The following is a 24,324-nucleotide window of genomic DNA, read 5'->3' as shown; positions in this document are numbered from 1 at the left end:
TGCTTCTAAGAAACTGATGTTCACATCTAAGAGATTTTTTTAAAAAGATTGCCACATGACTCTGTGCCCACTATAGGGACGGTTCATTCTGTATATTCAACCCTTCAGCTAAGATTTCCAAATCTGTAAAGACTACAAGTTGTTTGAGATTTTTTTTTCATTTCTGTAAATTCTGTGGATGTGTTCATAAATTCCTGTTTGTTTATTTCTAGGAAGTGTGGGTGGGGGATTGCAAGGAAGGTCCTTATCTCCAACTGTTCCCTTTAGTCTGGATGAAGTAATTTCATTTTGTCCACTGTTCTGCTTACAATGTTTTCATTCCTACATCCGTTCTATGTAATTAAAAATTATTCCTTACAAATCTGTCTAATGAGTAATGACTTTACCATCAAATCCCCAGAGTCCCACAGAGTTAAATTATAGAGAGGCAGGTAAATTTGATTGAAAAGCAATGGAAATAATTTTTGAAATCAAAGAAATGAGAAAGAAATCTAATCCAGCATGGTCTCTTAGGCCCGGAGGATTTGCATGTGTGTGTCCACAAGGGCACACATACCATGCAAAACAGGACCCTTGGTTGTCTATATTAACTGACTCTGATTTATGTTAGAGGATTGTGTTCTCCTTAATTACGAAATGATCCCATTTACCCTGGAAGTCCTATTTCTCCTAACTAGTTGATTATATAAGCATCCCATTTTTTTTTTTTAATGCTGTGTGTTTCTAAAAGCATTGGTTTCTAAAAACACTTCTTTAAATTGATAATACCATTTGAAGTATACTTAAGGGAACTTGGTACACCATACCACTATTTTTCCTTTCCAAAAAGAGTTAGCAAAGATATACTCCTTTTTTAAAATTGAGATATAATTTCCATATGACATCATGTAAATTTGAGGTGTATGTGTTGATTTGATACATTTTACATATTGCAGTAGGATTACACCAACACTTCAGCTACTTTAGCTAACACCTCTATCATATCACATACTTAGAATTTCTTTTTTCTGGTGAGAACATTTAACATTCAGTCTCTTAACAATTTTGATGTACATGATACAATATTGTTGACTGCAATCATTACACTGTGCTATAGATATCTAGAACTTATTTATCATCCAGTTGTAACTTTGTACACTTTAACAACAGTTCCTCAATTTTCCCACCTGCTAGCCCCTGAAAACCACCATTCTACTCTGTTTCTAGGAGTTTGGCTTGTTTAGATTCCACTTATAAGTGATATCATAGACTTTTAAAAATTTTTTATTATTTTTATAGACTTTTTTCTAAACTAGCATCTTGAACGGTTTTCTTGAAGACTTTATTTTTAACCTTCATTTTTATTAATCAAGCTCTATAGTTCTATGCCCAACATGGGGCTTGAACTCAACCCCAGGATCAAGAGTCACGAGCTCCACGTGAGACTTAGTGAGCCAACGTGCCCCAATATCATGCAGTATTTGTCTTTTCTGTCTACTTATCTCACTAGGCATAATGACTTCAAGGTCCAACCGTGTTGTCATAAATAGTAGGATGTCCTTATTTCTCATAGTTAAATAATATTCCAGTGTGTGTGCTTGTGTGTGTGTGTGTGTGTGTGTGTGTCACATTTTCTTTATTCATTTATCCATCAATGGACACTAAGGTTGTTCCCATAACTTGGTATATATCTGCACTTCCATGTTTACTACAGCATTATTCACAATAATATATACCCAAAGGTGTAATTGCTGGATCATATGGTAGTTGTATTTCTAATGATGATTAGTCATTTTAGCCATCTTTTCGTGTACCTGTTAGCCATTTGGATGTCTTCTTTGGAAAAATGTCTGTTGAGGTCCTCTGCCCATTTTCAAATTGGATTGTTGGGGGGTTTTGTTGTTGTTGTTAATTGAGAATGAATTCTTTATATACTCTGTATATTAATTCTTTATCCAATACATGGTTTTCAATTTTTTTCCCCATTCTATAGGTTGCCTTTTCATTTGTTGATTATTTGTTTTGCTGTACAGAAGCTTTTAGTTTGATTGAGTTCTACTTGTTCTTTTTGATTTTATGTCATGTCTGCATTTGGGGTCATATCCAAAAAGTCATTACCAAGACTAATGTCAAGGAGCTTCATCCCTCTCTTTACTTCTAGCAGTTTTATATATCAGGTTTTATGTTTAAGCTTTTTTTTTTTTTTTAAGATTTTATTTATTTATTTGACAGAGAGAGATCACAAGTAGACGGAGAGGCAGGCAGAGAGAGAGAGAGGGAAGCAGGCTTCTTGCTGAGCAGAGAGCCCGATGTGGGACTCGATCCCAGGACCCTGAGATCATGACCTGACCCGAAGGCAGAGGCTTAACCCACTGAGCCACCCAGGCGCCCCTATGTTTAAGCTTTTAATGTATTTCAAGTAATTTTTTGTGTGTGGTGGAAGATAAGGGTCCAATTTTATTTTTCGGTCTATGGTTATCCAGTATTCCCATCACCATTTGTTGAAGAGACTCTCCTTTCTCTACTGAGTGTTCTTGGCTCCGTGTCAAATGTTAAACAATCATATACGGAGTGGTTTATATCTGGGCCCTCTATTCTGTTTCATTAGTTTATGTGTCTATTTTTATGCCAGTATTATATCAGTTGAAATACTATAGCTTTGTAATAGTTTGAAATCAGGAAACATGAAGCCACCAGCTTTGTTATTCTTTCTCAGGATTGTGTTGGCTATTTGGGATCTTTTGTGGTTACATTTAAAATTTTAGAATTGTTCTTTTTACTTCTATGAAGAATGCCATTGAGAGTTTAATAGAGATTGCACTGAATCTATAGATGGCTTTGGGTAGTGTGGACATTTTCACAGTATTAATTCTTTCAATCCATTAACACAGCTCATCTTTCCACTTGTTTATGTCTTCTTTAATTTCTTTCATCAAAGTCTTATAGTTATCATTGTACAGATATTTCACTTCCTTGGTTAAATTTATTCCTAGGTATTTTATTGTTTTGATGCTATTGTGAATGAGATAGCATTTTTTGTTGTTGTTTTTTTTTTCAGAGATTTCATTGTTAGCATACAGAAATGCAACTGACTTCTGTATGTTGACTTTACCTTCTACAACTTTACTGAATTCACTGATTATTTCCAATAGTTTTTTGGTTGAATCTTCAGGATTTTCTACATATAAGATCATATCATATATGATATGATCTATAAATAATGACAGTTTTACTTCTTCATTTCCAATTTGGATGCCTTTATGTCTTTGTGTTACCTAATTGCTCTAACTGGCACTTAAGTACTATGGAATGAGAGTAGCAAGAGTGGGTACCCTTATTTTGTTCCTGATCTTACAAGAAAAGCTTTCAGTCTTTCACTATTGGGTATGATGTTCACCATGGATTTGCCATATATGGCTTTTTATGTTGAGGTATATTCCTCCTACACCCAATTTGTTGAGAGTTTTTAATCATTAAATGGTGTTGTATGTTGTCAATTTTTTTCTGTATCTATTGAGATGATCATATGATTTTTATATTTATTGATGTGATTTACCACATTTATTGGTTTGCATATGTTGAACCATCCTTTTACCCCAGGGATAATCTCACTTGATCATGGTGTATGATCCTTTTCATATGTTTTTTAATTCCATTTGCTAATGGTTTGTTGAGAATATTTGCACCTGTATTCATAAGGGCTACTGCTCTATAGTTTTCTTTAGTGTCCTTATCTGACTTCAGTATCAGGGTAATGTTGGCTTTCTAAAATGAGTTTGGAAGTATTCTCTCCTCTTCAATATTTTTGAAGAACTTGAGAAAGATTAGTATTAATTCTCTAAATGTTGGGGCACCTGGGTGGCTTAGTGTGTTAAGCCTCTGCCTTTGGCTCAGGTCATGATCCCAGGGTCCTGGGATCGAGCCCTGCATCGGGCTCTCTGCTCGGCGGGGAGCCTGCTTCCCCTCCTCTCTCTTTCTGCCTGCCTCTCGGCCTACTTGTGATCTCTTTAAAAAAAAAAGAAAAAAAATTCTCTAAATGTTGGGTGGAATTCATCATTACAGCCTTCTGGTTCTGAGATTTTCTGTGTCGGGAAAATTTGATTACTTATGCACTCTTCTTATTATTGGTCTGTTAAAATTTTCTATTTCTTCATGATTCAGTCTCAGTAGGTTGTCGCTCTAGGAATTTATCTATCTCTTTTAGGTTATTCAAGTTGTTGAGATATAATTGTTCATCTTACAGATCTTATGTATTTTTGTAGTATCCCCAGCTGTAATGTGTCCTCTTTCATTTCTGATTTTATTTGAGTATTCCTTTTTTTTTTTCCTTAGTCTACCTAAATATCAGTTAATTTTGTTTCTCATTTTGAAAAACCAGCTCTTGGGATGCCGGGCATTCATCCACTGCTCTCCCTTTTCCCCAGCAAAGGAGGTCACTGCTGGTTAATTCAGGGGTGACTCCTGCCTCCTCCTCTGTTGCCTTGAGGGAGGGGTGCTGCTGGCAAATTTCCTCCTACTCTCTCCAGTGAAGCCAAATTCCCATGCTTCCCCCGCCCCTCCAGTGGATTGCTGGAATCTCTCCTCAAGAAGGCTAGACTTCCACAAAGGCTATCTCAACTACTGGGTGTCTACTCAAGTTAGCACTCTCACTTTCCCTGACTGTATTTAAGAGGAACTGTGGCCATCTTGCAGATTTCTGTTCGTTCTACCCATGCAGAGGTCTGTCTGTTACTCGATGCACAGATAGATGCGGCCTTCCCAGGTCCCTTGACATATGGTACTGGATTCCACAACTCTCACAGTGGTACTTTTGTTTGTGAATGGATGTCAAATTAATTGTTAAAAAGGGGGAACAGAAAGGAGGAAGTCTAATGCCACCATGATGCTGACATCACTCTCATTGCTTGTTCTTTACATTGCTCAGTAGTATTCTATAGTGTGTGTATATATATATACATATATATGTATGTGTGTGTGTGTGTGTGTGTATCTGTTTATATATATATAATGTTTTTTTTTAAACCATTTACTCATTGAAGGACATCTCAGTTGTTTCCAGTTTAGGGCTATTACAAACAAATCATCTGTAAACCTTTATGTATGAGATTTTATGTAAAAATAAGTTTTCACTTTTATGTCATCACTGTCGAGGAGTGCAATTTGCTTTTTCTGTGTGGTAGTTGCATTTTAGTTTTTAAAGAATGACCAAATGTTTCCCAGACTGGTTATTTTACCTCCCACCAGGAACATATGATTAACAGCTTTGCCACATCCTCTCCAATATTTGGTATTTTTACTATTTTGTATTTTTGCCATTCTAATGTGTGTAGTAATATTTCCTTGTAGCTTTAATTTGCATTTTTCTGATGGTATTGATGTTAAATGTCTTTTCATGTGCTTCTTTGCCATTTATATATCCTCTTTGGTGAAATATTTGTTCATGTACTTTCCCCATTTTTTAAGTGCATTATTTGCTTTCCTACTGTCAAGTATTGAAATTTCCTTATATCTTCCTGATACTAATCATTTGCTAGATATGTGTTTTGCAAATATTTTCTGCCAATCTGTAGCTTGTTTTTTCATCCTCCCTACAGTGTTTTAAGCAAAGCAAAACTTTTCAATTTTGATGAAATTCAAATATTGATTTTTCTTTTTATGAATCATACTATTAGTATCAAGTCTAAGAACTTGTTGTCTAGCCCTATAGTCTAAATATTTTCTCCTGTTTTTTTCTAAAATGTTATAGTTTTACATTTTACATTTAATGTCAGTGATCCACTTTGAGTTATTTTTTTGCATAATGTGTGAGACTTGACTCAAGGTTAAGGAGCGAAACTTGTGTAATTTCTTTAATTTTTCATATTTTTCTGTTTATATTCCCTATCTTTTCATTAATGCCAAGTATCTTTTCTGTTAACTCATTGAACGTCTTTTGAAGAGTGTTGACATTTTTTAAAAGATTTATTTAGAGAGAGAGAGAGTAAGAGAGGGCAGGGGCAGGGGCAGAGGAAGAGGGGGAGAGAGAATCTCAAGCAGATTCCTTGCTGAGCACAGTCAGATGTGGGACTCAATCCCTGGATCATGTGATCATGACCTGAGCTGAAATCAAGAGTTGGATGCTTAACCAACTGAGCCACCCAAGTGCCCCTTAAGAGTATTGACATTTTTAATTTAGTAAGTGATTACCTTCTTTAGGCTCAGACTGAAATTTCTGTCTTGCTTATAGTGGAGAGAAATTCTAATCCCAGGTCTTTTTTTAAAATGTTAATTACACTGTTTTTAAAGTGTCCTACATATGCTTGATTCACCCATCAGACAGAAAATTAAGCAGTGTTTATACATACATTTTAGGGTTTCCTCTCATTAGTTCTCTCCTGTCTAGGATTCCCTCCTCACTTCTCAGTAGCTGTTGTTGTTTAGTGGCTATGTTCTCTGGTTCTATAGGACAGAAAATAGGCACTTTTTTAAAAACACAATTTCTGTGACCTCATGTTGTACCTCTATCATGATTGATACTTAAGCAAAATTTGTAAAAACAATAAATTCACTCATGTTGGTATCTTCTTTCAAATTTCAATTTCTTTTTACTTTTTTCTGAAGATTCTATTTATTTATTTGACAGAGAGAGACACAGTGAGAGAGGGAACACAAGCAGGGGGAGTGGGAGAGGGAGAAGCAGGCCTCCCACAGAGCAGGGAGCCCAATGTGGGGCTCAATCCCAGGACCCTGGGATCATAACCTGAGCTGAAGGCAGATGCTTAATGACTGAGTCACACGGGCACCCTTCAGATTTCAATTTCTGTATAAAATCTGCCTTTTTTTTTGTTCATTTTCCAGAGCCTTTAAGTGGCTGAATTTTATATTTTATCTAGAGCTTATATAACGACTTTATTGATATGCCAATTTAGCTCATTTACAGTACCCACTTGTTCTATAAACAATAATCTAGGGGCCCCTGTGTGGTTCAGCTGGTTGGGTATTCAGCTCAGTTCATCATCCCAGGGTCTTGGGAATCCCTGCTCAGCAGGGAGTCTGCTTCTCCCTCTCCCTCTGCCTGCTGCACCCCCTGCTTGTGCTTGCTCTCTCTTGCTGTCAAATAAATAAGTAAAATCTTAAAAAAAAATAATAAAGCAATAATCTAGGTATTGGATTGAAGGTATCTTGTAGATACAATTAAAGTATCTAATCAGTTGACTTTATAGAAGTGCGATTCATCTAGGATAATCTCGGTGGACCTTAGGACTTTGTTGAAAAGGCTTTTTAAAAAGGGCTAAAATTTCCTCGAGAGAAAGAAAAGAAATATTCTCTGTAGACAATAGCTTCAACCCATGTCTATGGAGTTTGAGCCAGTGCATGAACTTTGCTTCCTAAGTATCTGCTCTATGGTTTTGGACTTGCCATCACATCGATTGACTGAGAAAGTCCAAAATCCATAAGGCAGACAATAGAGGGGATGGAGGAGAGAGGGAGAAATATATGCCATTGGTTCTACTTCTGTGGCTCAACTCTGATACACTTCTTCATTCCAAAAGTCATTGAAATTTTATATTTTGAAAGCAATAATCTCAGGATGTAAAGTCCTTAGATGAAAGCTGTCTGGGTTTGATATTTGCTATCTCACCTGACTCATTTCCTTTTTTAAACTATTTCTCATGGTGTACTACTTTAGTTGACATTAATCTCAGGAAATATTAAAGTTCTAAACTGAAGCTTCTGTCTCTCACTCCTTTTTTTTTTAATTAAATTCAGTTAGCCAACATATATTGCATCATTATTTTTTGGTGCAGTGTTCGATGGTTCATTAGTTGCACATAACACCCACTGCTCATCAGATCATGTGCCCTCCTTAATGCGCATCACCGAATTCTTTTATAGGAAATTTTTCTTTTGATTTTTCAAATTTTTTTTTCTTTTCCAAATTTCAAAAATCAAATTTTTGATTTTTCTTTTCTGTAACTAGTCTTAGGAGCACTACTGACTCGGGACCAAGAGGGACTTCAGCCCTCTTCCACTCTTCAAATTAACTTGGTAGTCACTTAGCCTAACAATTATTTCATATCTAGGCCAAACTTTGAATTCCAGATAACAGTGTTGAAATGCATTTCTCTCAGGGCAATCTACCCTTCTTACATACTCACTCCTTTTAGCTACCATAGGTACCATTTCAGTGCTTATTAAAATGAAATTTTCTCTAATTTTTTAAGATATTTTTCACATTTCCTATAATACCAATAATATATCCATTTTTTTAAGAATGATTTTGTTATTTTGTAGTAGGTCAGCTTTTAGTCCACTATATAACCAGAAGTGGAATAACTAAAACTGTAACATAATAGTAAGTTTAGTGTTCTGTAGAGGAAATAGTCCTTACTTTTTCTTTTTTCCTCAAGAATCATCTTTGTTCTTTATGTTTGTTCTGCCATGTGAGTTTTCTAATCACTTTGTACTAAAATCCATTTGGGATTCAAAGTACACTGGATTGCTTAATTTGGGATCATCTTACATTTTTACAGAATTTAATCTTCCCATTCATGATCACTGTGTTTCTCTATCAAGTCTTCTTTTACCTTTCTTAGTGTCATTTCATAATTATTTTCTTTATTTTTATCCTATTATTTATTTCTTTATTTATTTATGTAGGGAGGAGCAGAGGGAGAGAGAGAGAGAGAGAGAATCTTAAGTAGACTCCACACCCAGCACGGAGACTGACATGGGGCTCAATCTCTCAACCCTGAGATCATGACGTGACCTGAAATCAAGAGTCAGACAGTTAACTGACTGAGCCACCCAAGTGCCACATTTTCTAATTTTCTTCTTAAAGGCTGTCTATTGCTTTTCTTATTTTAGTTTAAGGTAGCAAAATAAATTATTAAAATATTTTGAATGTATTCTAAATAGGATTATTTTTTCATTTATACTTTCTAATTCATTTTGAGTGCTATTTATTCTTATATATAAATAATATACCCCCAAAACTTCCTGAATTTATTATTTCTAATCTTGTATCTTAAGAATTACTTTTTATGAAATTAAGAAAACAATCCCATTTACAATTGCATCAAAAAGAATAAATTATTCATGAATAAACCTAACCAAAGAGGTGAAAGACCTGTACTCTGAAAACTATAAAACACTGCTGAAGGTAATTGAAGACAACACAAAGAAATGGAAACAAATTCCATGCTCATGGATTATACCAACAAATACTGCTAAAATGTCTGTACTACCCAAAGAAATCTACAGATTGAATGTAATCCCTATCAAAATACCACCAGCATTTTTCACAGAACTAGAACAAATAATCCTAAAATTTGTATGGAACCACAAAAGACCTTTAATAGCCAAAGCAATCTTGAAAAAGAAAAATGAGCCTGAAGTTATCACAATTCCAGGCTTCAAATATATTACAAAGCTGTAGTAATCAAAACAAGATGGTATTCACACTAAAATAGACTCATAAGAGCAATAGAACAGAATGGAAAGCCAGAAATAAACCCACAATTATATAGTCAATTAATCTTCAACAAAGCAGGAAAGAATAGCCAATGGAGGAAAAGAACAATCTCTTCAATAAATGGTATTGAGACAACTGGTCAGATACATGCAAAAGACTAAAACTGGACCACTTAGGTCATAAACAAAAATAAACTCAAAATGGATTAAAGACCTAAATGTGAGACCTGAAGCCATAAAAACCCTAGAAGAAAGCACAGCCAATAATGGGTCTGACATCAGCCATAAAGACATTTTTCTAGATATGTCTCCTGATGGAAGGGAAATAAAATTCAAAATAAACTATTGGGACTACATCCTTATATGATTTTTGACATCAAAGTTATAAAAACTAGCTCTTGGGCTGCATGGGTGGCTTAATTGGTTAAACATTTGCCTTGGGCTTAGGTCATGATCTTGGGGTCCTGGGATCGAGCCCTGCATTGGGCTCCCTGCTCAGTGGGAAGCCTATTGTTTCTCCCTCTCCCTCTGTCCCTCCCCCTGACAACTTGTGCTCTCTCACTCTCTCATTTTTGCTCTCTATCTCAAATAAATAAATAAAATCTTTTAAAAGAGCTCTTAAGTGCATGTTAGCAGAAATAAAACAATTCATGAATGAATGAAAGACAAATCTGAGGCAATTGCACACAAAATCAAACTGGTTAGATATAAAGACAGATAATATAAGAAAACTGGAGGATCTCTTTAAGAAGTGAAATATTTGAATAATATAAATTCTGTAATGTGAGAAAAATGTGAAAGGGAGAGGGATTAATTCAAAGAAGTGATTCAAGATGATTTTCAGAACAAAAAGGCATGAGTCTCCTGATTTTTACAGAACAAAAAGGCATGAGTCTCCTGATTGAATGGGCCCACTGAGAACAAAATGTGGAAAAACATCCACAAAAAGAGGCACACCGGGGCACCTGGGTGGCTCAGTGGGTTAAAGCCTCTGCCTTCAGCTCAGGTCATGATCCCAGGGTCCTGGGATTGAGCCCCGCATGGGGCTTTCTGCTCAGTGGGGAGCCTGCTTCCTCCTCTCTCTCTCTCTCTCTCTGCCTGCCTCTCCGCCTACTTGTGATCTCTCTCTCTCTCTCTGTCAAATAAATAAATAAAACCTTAAAAAAAAAAAAAGAGGCCCACCACAGTGAAATTTCAGAATAGGGACAAAGAGATGGTGGTAAGGTCTCCTAAGTAGGGAAAAGTAGGTAACTTACAAAGGATCAAAAATCAAAATGACATCTGACTTCTCAACAGCAGCACTGAGAGTTATAAGACCATTCCTTCAAAATTCTGAAAGAAAATTATTTTTCACTTAAAATTCCATATTGAATAAAAAAATATCAATCAAGCAAGAGAATAAAATAAACTTGTTTAGATATGTTGAGTCAAAAATTTAACTTCATGCACCTTTTTGGGGAAATCTACTGAAAGATATGTTCTATCAATACAAAGAATACCAGTAAAAGAGAGCAAACAAGCAAAAAAACAGTTGGCAGAGAGATGGCGTCAGCAAGATGGCAGAGTCGGAAGTCCTAAACCCTTCTTTTCCCAACAAACACATTGATTCAGCAATAATTTATAGGCATATTCCATTCTTGAGGAATCAGAAACCAATGGAGGCCAGCTACCCAGCAGAACATGAAACCAGACTCCCCGAAGGGAGATTCAGGACACCTTAACATGGAGATGGTGTCCTCAGTGCATCACCATAATGGTGGGAAGAGAACCCCTAGCTCCTAAGTCACCGAGTGGCCCAACTATTTGGAAGGGGCTCCAAGAGGATTAGCTTCTGTCTTACTAGTTGGAACTCTTGAGTCCAGCATGGACAAGCTTCCCAGAAAGATGTTTTCCTTTCATTTCCAAGGCAGATATCTCCCATCTTTCTATTCACTCTTTTTCTGGGACTATACTCCATCATTTATAACCTTCTCCAATCAGTTCTAGACTCTTCTTTTCTGGTTTCTTTCCTTCTGTTTACAATTGAAAGCCAATATAACATAATGTCTACAAGCACAGACTCTGGAGACAGAATACTTAGATGTGAACTCCAAATCAAGCCCAATGCCACTACTTAAGTGCTGCGTGAGTTTGAATAAGTCATCTAGCCTTTCTGAGCTTAATTTTCCTATCTATAAATAAACAGGATTATTTCAAAGGATTAAGTGAGATCATCTACATAAAGTGCTTAGCAGAATGTTTGGCATATGTTAAGAACTAAATTGTTAGGTATTATGCTAAAAAGTATGATATCAACCAAAAAGCTCATTTTTCCCTTATCCTAGAAAAACTCTCCCCTCTTCTCTGCTATCTCTCCTTACTTTTAATCACACTCTGGCTATAAGAATGTGGCCTATTCCCACCAATCCCTCTTTATTTAACCACAGATTTCTCTTCTCACTGCTTGACTAACACTGCTCTCCTGATGGGGCTGAATCTTTCTAGTACTAGTCCAGTCTAGTACTAGTCCATTACCTACACCGTAATGCTTCATGTCAAATATATTGGCTGATTCCACTGGCATGTTTTTCCAATCACACATGATCTATCTGGATCAAAAAGATGGATCTTACATTTGTCATTATATAGGTTGTCAGAAAAGACAAGATAGGCCTTCAACAGAAAAAGTGACATTTAATTTCTCAAGTGTCATTTCTTGAAGTACTATAATCCAATGCTTCTGACCTGATTTCAAATCATTCTCAATTCACTCCCCCACTCTTGTCAATCTCCTCACCCTTCATCTACTCTATGCTCTCCTAAGAAGTTTTAAAAATAAAATATTTCATAATGTTCTACAAAAAGTTGAGGACTCTTGAATCAGTAATCCTTATAGTATGCCTTTTTTTGTGGGGTAGGTCTGTGTTTGAAACCACTGAACTGCATCAAACTTAGGTCATTGTAGTCCCCTTTCTTTGAAAACTGAGCTGTAGCTCCATACACAGCTTTCTTGAGAAAGTGCTGAAATCATTCCGCCTTTTCAGAGAAGTAGAAGGCCCTGCTTCAGGCAGTAGAGAAATCTAATTTTAAAGTCTAATAAGGAAATCTGGGCAGATGAATACCAAGGAGAAGGTAATGTTGATCTAGTTGAGTGCACTGCAGAATTAAAGCTTGATGGGAAATCATTGTGCTTCAGGGAACAGGACACCAGCAAAGGCTTAGAGTACGGTGTGAAGATCAATATTGGAAGCATAAAATAATTGAATTAGCAAATCCTCAGGACAAATAGGCTGAAGAGAACAATGGGCAGTACAGCTCCAACTGACTTATGAAAGTTATCAGGAATTAGGAAAGGAAATGGGCCCATTTCTTTTGGCGTTAGGCCTGCTAACACTATGGCTGAATGCAGAATGCACCTTGCTCTACAAGTGAAATTGACACTGCTGTTTCATGGTAACCTGAGGCTAATAATTGCAGATCCAAGAGTGGTCAGCAATCCCAATCCAGGCTCTTGTAATGAAAGGACCAATGTGTTCATTTCAATTTCCTTTTTAGCCACTTACTAGCTGTGTGACTTGGGCAAGGTGTTTAAGCTCAGGTCCCCATCTGTAAAATGGCAATGAAAAGAATTCCTATGCTTTAGGGATATTGTACTGCTAAAATGAGATCAGGTATGTAAATGCCTAGCACAGTGCTTGGCACATAATTGGAGCTCAATAAATGTCCATTTCCTTTATTTTTCTTATTTTCTATTTTTTCCCATTTTCCTATTACTCCCCCAATAATTTTGTTTAGTATCACCACTCTCATATTGTAGGGGGAAAAAATTAAAATCCTGAGAGCAATTTTTTTGTTTCCTTGTAGCAAAAATCAAGAGAATTAGTGAAGTCAAAAGCATTGGCTAAAACAAATTAAAGAATTATCAGCAATTCTATTATGTATACTTTTATTATTTTATTATTTAAGTGATTACACATTGCACTGTTTTCTAAAATTACTTTTTCTATTTTTTATTTTTACTGAATTATAATTGACATACAATATTACATTAGTTTCAAATACACAACATAGGGATTTGATTTTTTTTTATACATCACAGAATGATCATCACAATAGGTCTAGTTACCATCTGTCACAGTACAACGTTATTACAGTATTATTGACTATATTTCCTAAGCTATACATTACACCCCCATGACTTATTTATTTAATAGCTGGAAATTTGAAGCTCTTAACCCCCTTCACCTATTTTGGCCATCTCTCTATGCCTGACGCTGTCTTAAACAGAGGTGGTTGAATGTTGGGTGGTATCCTCTGCTGGAACAGCTCTCGTTAAGGGTACATTAAAAAGTGTGATTAAAAATAAAACAAGCCATAAGTGACTCTTAACAATAGAGAACAAACTGAGGGATGATGGAGGGAGGCGAGTGGGGGGATGGGCTAGATTGGAGATGGAAATTAAAGAGGGCACTTGTGGTGATGAGCACTAGGTGTTGTACGTTGGGGATCAATCACTGAATTCTACTCCAGCAACCAATATTGCACTGTATGTTAACTAACAAAATTTAAATTAAAAAAAGAAAAAAGAAAACAATCTACCACCTCAGTTAACTTGGAGACCAGAAGTTAAATACAGTTTGTAATAGTAAAGAGTTCCTTTATAGAGCATCTACTATTGGTCCTAGCTAGGTGCTTTAGATATCGCTTTTCTTCACTAAAGTTCCTGAATGGCAGATATTATTATCCATATTTTACAGATGAGGAATCCGAGATTCAGAGGCATTATTCAAGCCAATAGCCAACACTCCAACCTGGGTCTCTGTGGCCCCAAATCATATACCTTTTTCACTGTGCTAGTTTGCCAGGCCAACCTAACAGCAATTGGTTGGTTGCTAGTCTCTCTCCAGTTACCGAGTTCAGCTGAGGTCAAACTCACTTAGTCTGTGCTTTTCACTGGTATCACACTTTTTTTTTTTTAGATTTTATTTATTTATTTGACAGAGATCACAAGTAGGCAGAGAGGCAGGCAGAGAAAGTGGGGGAAGCAGGCTCCCCGCTGAACAGAGAGCCCGACGCGGGGCTTGATCCCAGGACTCTGGGACCATGACCTGAGCCGAAGGCAGAGGCTTAACCCTCTGAGCCACCCAGCTATCACACTTTTGAAGGGATAGTGCCAGACCCATTTTTTTAGGCTGAGAGAGGTGTTCCTTATTAGCAAATCTCAACTATTCCACAAAAAAATTTCAGTAAGAAGGCCTTGTAAAAATACACTATTTACCGAGGTTGAAGTGAGACATTCTGTGCATTGTGGTGTGAATCTTGCCTTTCGTGGGAGGGATTTGTGGTGCAATAAAAGTAGGTATTGTGGTTGAATTTACCAGCCCAGCCTGCAGTCTTAGCCTAACAATCACCAACTTCCATTCAGTCTCAGACTAAGTGGCCAACACAACTTGAATAGCGTCAGACCTATATTTTCTACATAATAATCACTGCTGTTTATTGGGCTCTTATAAGTACTAGGTATTGTGTTGTATACATTTAAGTATGTTATTTATTCCTATTAATGACCCTTGTGAAGTTAACAGATGGGGAAGCTGAGGTACAGAGAGGTTCTTTAACTTGCCCCAGACTAGACAGTTTGTAAGTACAAGAGCTGGGATTCACACCTGGTCTTACTCTAGAGCCCAGAATCTAACCATTCTGTTCTGCAGAAACTTCTAAAAGTACAGAGACTTGGCCAAGACCACTTGAATGGTGTCAGACCTGTATTTTCTACATAAGTATGTCAAGTTCCAAACCCCATGTTCTTACCCCTATAAAGTGGACAGGTTGCACAAAGCTTCATAAAACAGCTCAAAATGAAAAATTGGTGGACTTTTTACACCAAAATAAAGAGTAATTGTGGCCTTGTGGATAATACTTGACTAGACATGTTTAAGCAGGCTTAATTACACTTGTCTATAGACTCTCTTACCCACTAATGCAAATTTGTCCTTAGCCAAATAAAGCTATCAGCTTTTAATTTTGGTTTTCTTATCCCCATATTTGACATTCTGTCACCTCCCACTCCTGGATTTTACCTTCTTTCATCCTCCATGTCTGTGAGATTGTTCTTCAACATCTCACCCCTACTGTTAGACCTACTCCAAACTCTTCCTGACCATTCCATAGGATGAAATACTCCCCAAAGATTATATCCAGTAAGACCTTGGTTAGCCATAATGCTTGGTTATTATATAACATGAATGTTCAGAGTTCAAAATTTCAAATTAACTCAAAAATTCTTCTTAAAATTGTAAAAGGTTGTGATTTGTTTCAATTCTTTTTTTTAAATTTAAGTTTTTGATTTCTCAGAGATACAAAAACATATTTGTTCTCCCTATACCTGAATAAAGTCACTGTTTTCAGATTTTTTACATTTTTTATTGTTTTATTTTATTTTTATTTTTAATTCCAGTGTAGTTAACATACAGTATTATACTAGTTTCAGGTATACAATATAGTGATTCAACACTTCCATATATTATTCAGTGTTCAATTTGTTTCAATTCTTATTTAAAATCTTTTTTTAAAAGTATGTAGGATGAATTTTAATCTTAGTAAAAATAATACACTGAGTAAAATGAATTTTTTTGATGACTGAGGGTCTTTTCACTGATTTAGGATCACCAGAACTCTGATTTCCCTATTTGTAACATATGACTCATGAAAGTATCTATTTCACTAGGTGGTATAAAGATTAAATGAGATAATACATATGAATATAACTTTGCCAACAGTGTAGTGATCTGCAAATATACTTTATTGTTCTCAATAACTTATGCAGGGCTTTTTTTAAAATGATATTATCTTTAAGTGATCTCTACACCCAATGTGCGCTCAAACTTATAACCCTGAGATCAAGAATCATGCACTCCACCAACTGAGCCAGCCAGGCACCCCATTAGGACTGTTAATCAAATGAAAGAGGTAAGTCTCTTTTGTCTTTTGGACATACCTAACAAATGCTATTGTTCAACTTTTCTGTATCTGCTTGTTCAACTTTTCAATATTTGTTCTTTTGTTATTGCCTTTTCCTTAAATGTAGAATTGGGGAACACCTGAATATTAAGTAATTTGATTAGTTAATTGAGATTTTATTGTATAAAGCTGTGTATAGCTGTTGCTGATTATGAATGGAATCACTTTTTGTTGTTCTTTGTGGTTTGAATAGTTTTCTCAATATTTTGTTGTGTCTTTGCATCCCCATTGCACATAACAACCTTGTGGGGAAAGTCTTTGTCACTGACTTCCTGATGTCTTTCCTTACTGCCTAGTTGGTCTCTCCATACACAGAGAGCCAAAGCCCTTCCCCAACACAGTCATGTACTGATGCACACATTCATACATATGAAGTGAATCAGAGTGAAGGACATGTCCTGACACTGAGAAAACTGACCATTACAATTCAACATGACCTACTGTGACTGTGTGATTTTTGTTGTTGTTGTTGTTGGTGGTGGTGGTGGTATGTGTGTGTGTGTAAATGGCATGTTGCTGTTATGTGTTCAGTATGTGGATGTTTTATATGTGTTGTGTGTGTATTGTGTGTTTCCCTATGTGTGTGCTCTGTGCATATATGTGTTGTGTATGCACGGGGTCTGTTGGGTGTGGTATATGTGTTTCAGTGTTGTGTGTGATTTTTATTGTTGTTGTTGTTGGTGGTGGTGGTGGTGGTATGTGTGTGTGTGTAAATGGCATGTTGCTGTTATGTGTTCAGTATGTGGATGTTTTATATGTGTTGTGTGTGTATTGTTGTTTCCCTATGTGTGTGCTCTGTGCATATATGTGTTGTGTATGCATGGGGTCTGTTGGGTGTTGGGTGTTGTGTATGCGTTTCAGTGTCATGTTTGGTGTTTATGTGGTATTGGTAATGTGTGGTGTCTGTGTGGTGTGTATGTGGTACATGTGAATGGTATTGCTCTAGTTAGTGGTATAATCAGTGTGTGGTGATCTTATGATGTCTAATAAATATATATTTGGGTAGGGGATGGGTGATGGGCATTAAGGAGGGCACTTGTAATGAGCACTGAGTGTTATGTACAAGTGATGAATCACTAAACTCTACCTCTGAAACTAATACTACACTACATGTTAACTAACTTGAATTTAAACAAAATCGTGAAAGAAAATTTTATATATATATATATATAGTCTTTGCCTTCAATTTTAGCACGGTTTCTAAAACCCTTGGGATTAACTAAATGGTGAGAGAGATTAAGGTATTCTTGTTATGTTAATGAGGCAACTTTTGAAAAGCATCTAAGTATGGCAGCTGGTTTCCCAGAGAGCAAACTTTGCATTGAGGGGATTGAAACTTTCAGTCCCACTTGCAGACCTTCAGGGAAGGAAGAAGGGCTGGAGGGTGAATGGATCACCAGTGGCCATTGATTTAATCAATGAAGCCTAGGTAATGAAGCTTTCATAAAAGCCCAGGTTTGGAGAGCTTCCAGGTTGGTGAACCTATGGAGATTTGGGGAGAATGGAACACTTGGAGAGAGAATGGAAGCTCCTTCCAGGTACCTGGTCGAATGTATTTCTTCTATCTGGCTGTTCCTGAGTTACAACCTATTATCATAAACTGGTAATTTGGTAAGCAAAATGTTTCTCTCATTCTGTAAGCAAATTAATGGAACTCTAGCAAATAAATGGAACCCAAAGAGGGGGGGTCATTGGAACCTCTGATCTGTAGTCGGTCAGTCAGAAACAAAGGTAACAACCAACCGGGGCTTGCAAGTGGCATCTGAAGTGGGTGTGTGGTGGGGGGGGGGCAGTCTTGCAGGACTGAGCCCCTAACCTGTGGGAACTGATGCTATCTCTGGTAAACAATGTCAGAGTTGAGTTGAATCCTAAAATGCTAGCTGGTGTCTAGAGCGTTGCTTGTTGGAGGTGTAGGGGAAACTGCCCCCAACCTGGTCTGAATCTGAATTGGGTGTATAACCTAAAGACACACTTTCACGTGCTTTCCTTTTCTCTCTCATACTTCAACTCTAAGCTTCCTGGGAAGAGGAGTGATAGCTTTCCCTTTCCTATAACACTCCGCACAGCTCCAGGAGTTGCTTAATAAATACTGGTCAAGTATTACACTGGCTCTAAATTTCGTTGTGGTGTAGTAATTGTTTTTCTACATTGCACCTTCTTGTTTGAAATATCTCAGAGGGAGAGTTTAAAATTGGTGTTTTAAATATAGGCCCATAGCTTCATACTTCAAGATATAGCCCGAAACTGGCCCCATGTCCTACTTTGGGGGTCAGAGGGTCTGCAAATCATTTCTGAAAGATACATAGTTCCTGTTTGGTTTATGGACTAATTGTAGTACATGAAAAATCTTGCTGACTTGACATCTGCCAAGAGAGGAAGGAGCGTAATGGGGATGGGGAGCTTGTATGTATGTGTGAGGGGGCGTGGTTGAAGGGTGGCTTTGGCCAGTAACTAACATCAATGTACAGCTGTTGGTGTGTTTCACCCCTGGTACACAGAACCCACCTTAGCTTCATTCTGAATACAACTCTAGAGCTTGAGCTAAGAGAAAAACACTACTGATAGTTGGGCTTGTATGTAGGTCTGCAGCCCACTGGCAAAATCACTCAACGGTCTGTGGCCTGCAGTCCCAAATGTAGTAAGTAACCCTACAGAGGAGCCAGAGCTGGAGCCCAAGGGGCCACCCTCAGGTGTGATGTCAAAGATGAACAGGAGATTATGCTGAGTGAAATAAGTCAAGCAGAGAGAGTCAATTATCATATGGTTTCACTTATTTGTGGAGCATAAGGAATAACATGGAGGACATGGGGAGATGGAGAGGAGAAGGGAGTTGGGGGAAACTGGAAGGGGAGGTGAACCATGAGAGACTATGGACTCTGAAAAACAATCTGAGGGTTTTGAAGGGGTGAGGGGGTGGGAGGTTGGGGGAGCCAGGTGGTGGGTATTAGAGTGGGCACGGATTGCATGGAGCACGGGGTGTGGTGCAAAAACAATGAATACTGTTACGCTGAAAAGAAATAAAAAATTAAAAAAAAAAAAAAGATGAACGAGACTATTAGACTTCCAGAGTCCGGCTCCCTGCTCCATTGCTCCCTGCCTTTGGAAAACTATAGACCAGTGTTTCTTCCTCATATCACCTATCAGATTCGTCTAGGTGAGAGGGAGAAGTTTCCTTTGAATTCAGACTTTTAGGCCCCACCCAAGATTCTGAATCAGAATCATTGGAATGGGAACCAGAAATCTGATTTTGTTTTTGTTTTTGTTTTTTTGTTTTTGTTTTTGTTTTTTTGTTTTTTGGAAGGTGCTCCAGATGGCTCAAGTTTGAGAACCACTGGTAGCTATTGAGAAGACTCCCGTGGCTGAATTCTTTGTTATTCTCTGTTGCTCTCGTGGATTTGTGCATTCTCTTCTCTCTGTTTAGTATTCCCTCCCCCTTTTCCATAATTCATTAAGATTTGGTAGAAATGTCATCAGTCTTTTAGGAGGCAGCCTTTTTGGGATAATGATGAAAAAAGTGAAATAAAACATGCACTGAAATTAGATTCCTTTGCAAAGAATCTCAAGTACTTAATCATAATTCATCCCCTCCACCAACCAAGAAAAATGTTAGAGCTACTTGATTGCATTGCTGGTAAATATTTTACTAGCGCTCTCCCTCGCTAGAGTACAGGTTCCTTCATGACAATCCCTAGATTAGTGGTAATCCCATTAATTGCTCAATGCATTTGCTAAATGAGTGATGGACAAGTGATGCGAAAAAGAAATGGAGATTCAGACTCTCCAACACATAGTGTGTGAACCTGACTGGGGAAGACCACACAGCAGAATGGTAAAGCCCCAGGGGCTTTTAGAGTCAGAAATGCCTGGAATTCAATCCAAGTTTTGTTGCTTATGGTCTGTGTGACCTTTGACAACTGCTTAATTGTTCTGTTTTCTCATCTATAATGTTGGCATAATAATGGTGCCAATCTCCTAGAATTGCTATGAGGATGAAGTGACAAAGCACATATAAAACCCTTCTTTTAATATCTGTCTACGTAATACATGTTCAATCAATAGTAACTGTTACTATGTCTATAATTACTGCTCAGACTTATAATGTCTTGACAACCCCAGGGGCCATTAAGCTTATACGACTGTTTGTCCCTGTAGTGGATGTCTCTGGGCTGTGTGTGTGTGTGTGTGTGTGTGTGTGTGTGTGCATTTTTAACAATTTTGCTATCCACTCTTTCTTTTATTACAATTAGTCTCCAACAGTTTCCTCAATTTGTCCTCGCCTCTCCTTTTAATGTGCTGCTTATAGTCTTTCGTGAGGTGGAATGCAGGATAACCAAACTTTAAGTTCATGCATCCACTCATAAAGTGAAGACACTTGTTCAAAAATTCTGGTAACACAAAATCTGAACTCCATATAAGTGAAATGCTTAAATTATTTTCTTCTCCATTAAAAAAATGGTTTATAAATTTATTGCAAGGTTGTAGCAAGAGGTTTATAGTTTGTGGCATTTCCTCTCCATATTTTTTAATCTTTTTTACAAAATAATTTTCCTCTGATTTTAAAACTGCATTTCTGGAGTTGTTTTTCTCTTGTGAGAGCAATTTTTATCCACCAAAGTACTTATTATTACTTTCTTTCTTTCTTTTTTGCAGGGTGTGCGGGGTCAATATAAGTAGAAACGTTTTCCTAAGACATTATGTTTCCAAGAGAAAAGATTAGTCAAATTGCATTTTGTTTAATTCCAAGTGACAAAAACATCTAACAAATTTCATTTTCCCCAGCAACACAGAAATATGGATGTGGCTGGGATCGCCTATACAAGTCAAGTAGAAAAATGATTCTTCACAAAACGTTGATGACTGAGCTGCACTTTAGCTGTGCTGAAAGGGCATCGCGACCCACATTTTTCTACCAATAAATCCATATGGGAATCTGCTAGATCCCGCCTTTGCTTGGCATGGTCAATTAGCAAACCCTCAGTAAGAAGGCAGCCTCCATCCAAAGACTGGAACTCACTGTTAATCACAGTGGATATTTTATGACCAGTCATCTGTACACACTCATGGATATTAAAGACAAACTATTTCCCTTCTTATTTTATCACTTTACGTGTGAGGAGTTCGAGACTTAGAGGTTATGTATGATTTTTGTCGAAGGTCATATATTTATTTGGTTGAATTTTTAATGTTTAGTTACCATTTATATTTTCCTTTTACTAACTGTCTCTTTAGGTGCTATGCTCTGTTTCTAGGGGACATTGACATTTATTTTCTAACTCACTTTTTAGTATTTTTATTTCCAAAATGATAGCAGTTTTCAATTACAAAAATCAAGTTTTGAGAAATAATCACTTGTTCCCTTCTGGTTTTATTATGTATTTGTTGTTTTATGTTTTATTTTGTAGTTTACCTGTTGTATAGTTTAGTGTTATGAAATGATATTGGGTTCTTTTTTTTAAGATGTTATTTATTTATTTGAGAGAGAGAGAGAGTGAGAACGTACAAGAGAGCACAAGCAATGGAGAGGGAGAAGCAGGGTGCCCACTGAGCAGGGAGCCCAATGTGGGGCTCCATTCCAGGACCTTGGGATCATGACCTGAGCTGAAGGCAGACTTAACCAACTGAGCCACCCAGGTGCCCCAATAATATTGGGTTCTAACATAATATTGTTTTCCAAATAATCACATGTACCAGTAAATTTATCAAAGAATCCATTTTATTTTTATTTGAAATAACATATTTACTTTATATTATTTTCTATTAAAATATGTTAAGGCTTTTACTCTGTTCTATTAATCAGATATTCTACTTACAATAGTGTTACAATTTTAATTTCTTAGATTTGTGATGTGTGTTTATCTGATAGAGCGAGTGTTTCCTTACTATTCTTCAAATTTTCCATTAAGCCCTCTTATTCATTGTTATGAATATCAGTCTCCCTTTGTCAATTCCCAATAATTGAATTTAGTATTTGATTGGAATTGATAAACATTAGTTTGCAGAGAATGAACAAATTCACAATATTGGGGACAGAAACTGTAAGTCTCAATGTATTTGTCTGCTGTTGTTTATACAATGACATACTTTAAAAAAATATCTGACCAAAAAAAAAAAAAACAAAAACCTGGGCAATTTAACTGAACTCTATTCCACTTGAAATTTATTTCCTTGGATTTTTAGGCATATAATCTTATTCACAAGGAAAGATAATATTGACTCCTATTTTCTGTTTCTATTCTATTTCTTTTTATGATCTCAATTTCTTCATTTGTAAAATGGAGATAAAATAGTACTTACGATTAAGATAGCCATGAAAATCAAAGGGGATAAGTCACTTAAACCAAATAACATCACTATTTTACAAATGGTAAATCCTCTGTAAATGTTGTTGTTCTTGTTGATGTTATATTTTTTGGCTACTTGAGGAAAAATATTGAAAACATTGGGATCATCCTTTATGGGGATGATTATAATAGATAAATTACATCATCTTAAGGAAATATGCCTCTCTACCTAGCTTACTTAGAAATTTCAAAATCAGTGATAGGCCTTTAAGTTTATCAAACACTTTTGTTTTTCCATCTTTGTTGATATTTATCTGGTTTTTCTCACTTGGCTTTTTAATTTGATGGATTACATTAATATATTTCCTAATGTTGACAAATCTTTGGGATCTAAATTTCCCTGGGTTTGTCATGGTACATTTTGTTTTTAATATACCAATAAATTTGTCTTATCATTATTTTAATTAGGACTCATCTATATGATGAGTGAGATTTATCTCTTGCTTGCTCTTCTTTGAGCTATTTTTGTCATATTTCAGTATCAGGGCTATGTTCTCTTCCAAAAATGATATGGGAAGTTGTTCGTACTTTTCTGTGCTTTGGAACAATTTAGGTAAATTGCAAAATATTTGTCTTTGTGTCATTTAAAAGAACATCAATAGATTTCCACAGAACAGTTATCCTTTCCTTTTGAAAAGTAAATCAGATTATAGTCCTTCTCCATTCAAAACTTCTTGATTTTGGAATAAACCTGCAAACTCTGGCTATAGCCATTAAGAGCCTACAGGATGTGGCTGATCCTGCATATCTGGTTAATATCCTGGCCCATCTCATGTTTCTTCCAAGGCTTGCACTGAAAGAAGCTAGTAAGGCTCTAGCTGGGTTCTTCTGGTGTGCCATGCTCCTTCCCTCCACAAGACCTCTGTGCTTGTGGTGACCTTCACCTATAGTGCACTCTACCCCTCTCTCCCCAAACTGGTCACATTCTCTTCCTGTAGGTCTCGGCTTCAGTGAAACATCCTAAGAAAGTTATTCTCTGAAAGTAGGTCTCCCAGGTATTCTCCATCATATCATCCTCTGTACTTTCTTCATAGTATTGACAGTATCTACAATGACTTCTTTTGTTTATTTATATATTTATTTATGCCTATACTCGGTCATTTATTAATTTCTCATCTCCCCAACCTTCATTAGAGTTTGAGATCTAGTTTTGTGGTATGCACTTATGTTTTTCTCATCATAGATCTCTTATAATACAACTTTTTACCATTTGCATTCAAATTTTATAATTATATCCTTTGGGGGGCTCAATTTCATTCAATTCAGTGAGCAATGGCAGTCCTCTTAAGATAGGACTAGCTTTTGTTTAAGTTACTCATTTAGCTTCATTCCTGGCTGGACTAGAATATGCAGTCAAGTATTTTATTTTTAAGAATGGCTTTTGGTTGGTGTATTTTTCATGCTCTTTCATATCTGTATGAATAAATGATAACTCATTTAAGTATAAAATTCTTGGGGAAGAATGTTTCTTCTGTAGAACTCAGTATATATTGTACAGTTACTAACGATGTCTTTTGAGCACATCAAGGAAGACTTCTGAAGTCTGAAATGT

This window comes from Lutra lutra, chromosome X, assembly GCF_902655055.1.
Source record: "Lutra lutra chromosome X, mLutLut1.2, whole genome shotgun sequence".
NCBI classification, from domain to species: Eukaryota; Metazoa; Chordata; class Mammalia; order Carnivora; family Mustelidae; genus Lutra; species Lutra lutra.
The sequence above is the reverse complement of the archived record's forward strand: the minus strand, read 5'-3'. Positions refer to the sequence as shown.